A 7,500-nucleotide genomic window follows, 5' to 3' on the forward strand; every position below is an offset into this window, starting at 1 on the left:
GCGAGCGCTTACCCAAACCGAGCGCAATTACGCCCAGATAGAAAAAGAGTGGGTTTGGCGATCGTTTTCGCGGCTGAACGATTTGAACATTACACCCTGGGCAAGGACGTTGTCCAAGTGCTTTCGGACCAGATGCCACTGATGATAATCTTCTCAAAGCCAATCCTCACCAGCCCCAAACGCTTGCAAAGGATGAGACTCAGGCCGCAGAAGTACTCTCTAAAGGTGACATACAAGCCTGGTCCCCAAATGTTTATTAGTGACACGCTCTCCCGGTACGTTGTGCCAAGGCAGATGCACCTGACTATGTAATCTTTCAAGTCAATGAGGAACAAAACTTCCGCAGAGAAGTTGAAGAATCTTAGCAGGAAGAAGCAATCTTCGTCACACATCAGCGCCTTGAGCAAATACGTCTTGAGACCAGCAAAGACCTGTCACTTCAAACTCTTATGTCACTTATCATGAGTGGACGGCCAGAAGACTAACTGGAGTCCCCTCTTTGTGTACGTGAGTACTGGCCCTACAGGGATGAATTGGCCACTCAGAGTGGCCGTTTGGTCTTCCGTGGCCGAAATGACAAGTCGACCCACCGTTCTCACCTAGGAATCCAGCACACTATCAGCACAGCGAGAGACATCATGTATTGGAAAAGTGAAAAGTTGTCAGCAGGGCAAACCGGTTCTCCCAAAAGAGCCTCTGATGACCTATCCAACTCCAAGTCTTCCGTTGTAGATTGTTCCTAGTAACTGCTTCGAGTGCGACGGCCGGCAATATCTAGTGCTCGTTAGTCTTTTGCCTGACTACATTGAGATAACGAGCTGAAGAGTTTGACCACAGCCGAGCTCATTGATCAAATAAAAGAACTATTTGCCGTTCATGGCATTCCAGTCACCCTGATTTCAGAAAATGGTCCTGACTGTTCGTCTGAAGAATTCAGTTTGTTTCCCAAAGCCTGGCACTTCCACCACCTCACTTTCAGTCCCCATCACCCAAAAGCAAACGGGACAGCTGAATCTGCAGTCAAGATCATGAAGTCCATTATCAGAAAAGCCAGCAAACAAGGAGAAAATATGTGGAAAGCCATAATGGAATGGAGAAATTCATCAACACCTTCACAAGATAGTTCTCCAGTCCAAACGTCTCATGTCGAGAAGAACAAGATCCTTCTTACCGTGTAAAGAGTCTTTGTACAAACCAGAAGTCCAGTTCATGGTTGCAGCTCAAGTTCTGAAAAAAGGCAAACTTGCTAAGCGTTATCGTGACGTCAATGCCAAACCGTTACCCAATCTGGTCATTGGACAGCCCGTACGAGTCAAAGTACAGCTTCTACTACCACACAGTGATTGGACATCCGGTGTCGTACTGAAGAGTGTAGCCTCCCGCAGGTACCTGGCAGAAGTGAATGGCAGCAAGTATCGCCGAAATCGTGTCCAACTGCGAGATACAATACATCCAACGCAATCCACCCACCAGTACCGGATGCGGAGTTGAACCAATTACCCGTGCCACCTCCAAGCTCCCCTCAGTCAGCTGTCCAGAAAACTGAGCCAGTTCAAGCCGCATATCCTTCTACAGGGCATCCTCCGTTTGAAGATAAAGGTTGCAGCAGTGAGCCACAGTCGGCCTAGAAGTCAAGCCCCGCTGATGCAGTGACGTCGTCCCCAGCAAACAAGTGACGCGTACCTTAGCAGGTCGAGTTGTGAAGCCAAATACGCTCTTAAAGGACTTTGTCCAATGAGAATCGTTCAAGAGAACTGTTTAACTTGGACCTTCTTTTAGTTGTTTTTAAGACCTCGCTAAGTTACTGACAGTCATTGATTATCCTTTTTACTATACAAAGGTACACTTAGTCTCATTTTCGTTAAGCTGAACTTCCTCAGCTTCGGTCATTCCCTTAAGCATTTATAGAGAGATTTTCTGTTTTGTTTTCGTCGAAAGGGAGATGTTATGTAATGTCAAATGATTAACATCCGGGTCATTAAAAAAACGTTGTTCACCATGTGCCCGCAGTCACTGTTGTAAACCATAACAGTGTTAGTGTTATCTAAAGTGCGACGGTGTTCATAGACCTTTCTACGGTTTTTGACGCCATCTCCGCTGGGGGGCATGGACTACCCCGACGGACTACCCTAAAAATACTATTTCAAGTGAGTACTATTGGTCGTAAGCAGAATCACAATTAGTGCTAAGCCTAAACATCCATTTTAAACAACGTTGGTTAACAGTATTCAAGTCTAAGCAATTCAATAATTGTTCCACCGGTCTCACTTCACTTACATGAAGTAATCTGTCATCACAACAGTAATAGAAAGCTAACTTTTTTAAAATGCGTGCTTAGACTTAAATACTGTTGACCAACGCCGTTTAAAATGGATGTTTAGGCACTAATTGTGACACTGCTTACGACCAATAGTACTCACTTGAAATAGTATTTTGGGGTAGTCCGTTTAGGTAGTCCGTCGGGGTAGTCTATGGCCTAGGGGTCAATGTTTTCTTCTCTCCCGGTCAAACACGGCTAAATTTACCGAGTAAATGTATGGGATTTTGGCCGACTTTAAACCGCTGCAGCGACGCTAAAAAGAGACGGATTTCCAACTTTTGCCACGTCTTTAAATAGTTTTATCAATATCATTCATTCAACAGAAAATAAGGCCATTAAGGAAGGTACGACGTCCATAAATTCGAATAATGAATCTTCTCATGTTGCTTCTAATTTCGCGGCAATTTGCATGATTTTGATTAGAAATATTTGTGTAAAATCTTAAAAACTCGTTTATGATCGTTGTAGCCTGAATCTGTTCTTTATATTTCACGAAAATAATCTCAGTAGTAAATGCCTTTTAAAAGACACTTTCACTGTGGAAATCCACCTCTTTGTAGCGGCGTCACAGCGGTTCCAAGTCGGCCAAAATCTCATACATTTACTTTCATTTTAGCCTTTTTTCCCCTAGCCAAGATGGCGTCATTAATTGTGGAAGGCTCAGCCCGGTCTATAGGGTAGACCTTAGACAGCAATGACCAGAACCAAGGTTGCTTACCAGCGGTTTTCGTTAAAACAATGGTTTTCTGGGGGTGCTCAGTCTCGCGGGCTCAGAAAACTTGGTTGTGGTCATTGTTATTTAAGGTTTTCGGCCTATAGAGCGTTTTCACGTGACGTCACGGCGGCCATGTTGGTGTACATAAACAATGGAGCGGCGGCCACGTTCGTGAAGCCAACTAATCCTCCAGGAATTGACAGGGCTCGACACTGACGGTAGCCAACTAGCCACAGACCAGTGAAATTTCAGTTTTAGCTAGTAGATTTTGAGCTTCCACTAACCAGTGGGGTTAGTAAATATTGTGAAGCAGTGGAATTCTGGATAAGACAAAAAGAGAGAATAGAAACTAATAACAGAAACTGTGAGCGGATGGAATTTACTGCCTTAGAAAATGATAAGTTGAAAAAAAAAAAAAACCAAACAAACAACGCGAATTAGAGTTTCCCCACGCCACGTTACGAAAGATTAATCATGTGTGAAATCATGCGGAACTTCTCAGCTGCTGTCTCTATATAGATTTAACTGAAGAGAGTGTCGTGTATATATGCGCGTAACTCCGTCGCAAACAATCGCAAGCACTTTCCAAGAGCTTGGTCACAAACAGTTTGCGTAGATGGAAACACCTTTTGTGTTCATCCCCGACCAATCGCCGATGATCGCCGATGATCGCAAACAAGACGCAAGAGATAGAAATTTTTCTATCGTTACGTCTTGTTGGCGACGAGTAGCAATGCAAAAGCGAAAAAACAAGGATATAGAAACACAATCGTAAACTGTTTCTGATTGTTTGCGATCAATCGACGATAGCTTTGTGCATGTGATACGTTTTGACGAATTAGAATTAAGTATAAGTGATGAAAATGGCGTCCGAGTACGATTGTGGCAATGAGGATACCCCTCAAAACAGTGTGAATTTAATGGATATCGTAAGGAAACACGCCCGCCAAATATACCTTTACAAAATGTAGTAAACTTCTTGATCAAAAAGAACCAATTCCTACAGTATAATTTGATACTGGCTATGCTGCAGCCGTTGCTGCTCTTCGAAAATGTATTGGACCCAGAATCGGTGACGTCTCTTGAGACTTCCTCTCTGCCTTCTTCTTCGCCAACAACTCCATGCACAGGGCCCTAGCAGGCCCGGAAAAACTGACGAGGCACAAAGATTTTAAGCAACTTGTATTTTGAAAGTTGGGGGTTTGGGGTTCGGAAGACGCATTGGACGTGTGTAGGCCCGTTCTTTGTAGGGGGGTACTGGAGGCATGGGTGTGACCCCCTCACCCCCCCCCCCCCCTCCATTGAAGATATTTGAAAACGAAACATCAGAAAGTGACAGTGTTTGCGATCGAGCCAACGCAAACTGTTTGCGACTGTTTGCAACTTGTTACGTGTATATGGAAAGAGGTCACTTACTTGTTTAGAAGTTGAATCCAAATATAATTTATTTCAAATTTAAAAAAAAGAAAGAGATAATATGGAGCGACTTATCTCGCCGGTTTACTAGGAATGGTGAATCTCACATAAAAGAGCGAAAACTTGTTCGCGAAACTAGAGGCTTATGGATTTGGTGGGCGATCACTTAACCTTATGCGATTATTTTTCGACGACAGACTAAACAGAGTAAAAATGTGGGACGCTACTATAGTGACTGGATAAAGATGGAAAGGGGATGTGCTCAGGGATCGTCTTTCGGCCCCTTACTATGGAACATCTACCAGAATAGCCTGCTTGCAGGCGGTAAATGTTGTGTCGCCACGAAACACTATCAGACGCCATATTGGAAGAGTGTGGGATAGGTCTGGGCCCCGACCCTCAACCCGGCCCAGACCTAGCCGCCCGAATCCAAGATGGCGACCGCATTACGAATTCCGGCTTTTTCGACCATCCAACCGCCTGCGTGCAGGCTACTACCAGAACGATATGTCAGCTCATGTTAAAGACGCAAACTTAACTATGTACGCTGATGACCATCAAATGTACTTCAAAGGAAGGGACCATGAAACAGTAGGAAGTGTAATGAAAACCCATGGCCAGCAAGCACTGTCGTGGTATACAAACAATTTTCCACTGGCTAATCCAGACAAATTTCAGTCTCTAAACATTAATCCATGGAAACTCAATAAGGAAAAGAGTGACAAGATGCTGAATATAAACGATCTAAACATTGCGAACACGGAACTCAGTAATCAAACTATTAGGAGTTCACAGAGATGATAATCTCAACTTTACTGGGCATATTAGTAAATTAATTATATACTAAGGCAAACCAGAAAGTCGGAGTACTCTCTCTCGTCTTCGAAACTTAATACCCTGCAAGGCTAAGCTACTACTGTACAAATCTTTTATACAGTAACTACCCTATTTAACTTACTGCCATTTAAATTGGCATTTTTGCAAGTCATCCGACAAAAGGAAGCTAGAACGAATACAAGAAAGAGCCCTAAGGGTGATATATAAATCCCATTCTGACACATGAAGAACTTCTACGATGTGCTGATATACCTTCTTTATACAACAGACGGCTTCAAGATATCACAGCACTTATGTACAAAGTCAAACATGGTCTTGTACCTGATTGCGTTTCCGATCTATTTGTTCGGAAACGTTCTACACACTCGCTGAGGAACAGTGACTTCGTATTACCACGTTTTAGAACTACACACCACGGCAAACACTCTGTTAGATATCTTGGGCCATTCTTATGGTCAAAACTCACCGTAAATCAAAGAGATTCCCTCAGTTTACCCGTTTTTATAAAAAAAAAAAAATTAGAAAACTGAATCTTGCAGACAATTTTAACCAACAACAGCAATTGCTATAATCTTTGTAGCCAATAGAGTCATTTTATTTATTATTGTTTTTATTGGTACAATTTTATTTAGTACATAAATTAACACAGGATCTCATAGTCATTAAGTCTTTTACCATTTTCCCGTAAATAGTCAAATTCTATAAGTACCATTAGTTAATTAGTGTTGCTATTTTATTGGTGTCCCCAATTAGTCCATCTGGGCTAAACACATTCACACTTAAATAAAGGCCTTACTTTACTTTACTTTACTTTACTTTTGCTGTTTGAAATTATTAAAAAGAAAATCTTATATGAAGGCAAGTCTGTCCTTTCGAATTTCCTGCATCCGGCTGCCTTTGTGCTTTATGCGTACAATGGCAATTTCAGGTTAACACTGTTTCAATCGCAGATAGCTCTAAGCAAAGGAACAGCCTTTCCACAGACTTCCAAAGGAGCAGTTTAGTTTTATGTCCGGTTTATTTCTTAATTTACGTTATTCCACGTTTTCCATACTCCAGTGCATTTGTGAGTTGCAAAGTTTTGGCAACGGTTCTGTGAGAACTGGCTTCAAGGCCACGAAACTTTTCCTTCGTGAGAAAAAATGCGGGAAGACGTACACTCCAGCATATTTGCGCCACTGTTGCAAGAATGGATATGAGAATATGAGAATATTTACTAAAAGCGCGAGTTGTGTTTGCAAATGTGGATATTTTTGGTGATAGCTTTTACAAATGAATGAAACTGCGCTAGTGCAAATTTAGATTTGGCTACTGAAATCAGACCTGCTACTAGCCACTAGGCTTGTGAGCTAAAAAGTTAGCCTCGCGCCATGATTGAGCCTATTAACATGCAAATGTTTTCTTTTGTTTCGGTGGAAAAACAAGTTTACTGGTCACGTGAGTGAAAACTCTATTGAAAAGGCCTCCAATGTACTGTAGATTACATTGGTTACATCGCATCATGTACAGCCTGTAGATAAGGTCTTTAGTTTCGCAAGTTATGTTGGAATTAATGGAGCGTGTTTTGCCGGTAGAGAAGAATGTGTAGTTGGTTAGTCCATGGAAAATGTAAGGACAGGTAGCGCAGTTTTTGCCACAGCGAAAAGAACCGGAAGGAAGTGTGGAATTAGAATGCGTTACATTAGGGGACAATTTAGCTGTTACCAGAAGGTCTCGAAGGTAAGGGCAGAGTCTGAAAGCCACAACAGGTAGATGAAGGAAAGCGTTTCTGCAGCGATCAGATAAAAAAAATAGATTGTAGAGTTTTTTAATTTACGTTGAAGATGGAAGGAAGTGGTGGATCATAGGTCGTTATGAAAGGTATGTTAAGAAACATATTAGATTTCAGCTTATCGTTTACAGTCTCTTTTAGCATATTTTCCAGTATTACGTCAACATCCATTTTCTATGTATATGTACATAGAAGCAATCCAATGTAAACTGTCATTGTACCTGGGGAGGGCTGGTTAATGGCCAGCCGAAATATATTACATTACTAAATCAAATCTACATTGTATCGGCTCTTGCTCAAAAATATTTACTTTCTCAACTTGTAATTACGCCGATCAGGTCAAGCCTGTTGATCCACAACGTGCACCGTCAGCCTCCATGCCGTGGGAATATCAATCCCTCTTCCGGTTCTTTTTTGGCGAGTCATGTGTAACATCAAAAA

This window comes from Montipora capricornis, chromosome 4 (assembly GCF_036669925.1).
Source record: "Montipora capricornis isolate CH-2021 chromosome 4, ASM3666992v2, whole genome shotgun sequence".
Lineage (NCBI taxonomy): Eukaryota > Metazoa > Cnidaria > Anthozoa > Scleractinia > Acroporidae > Montipora > Montipora capricornis.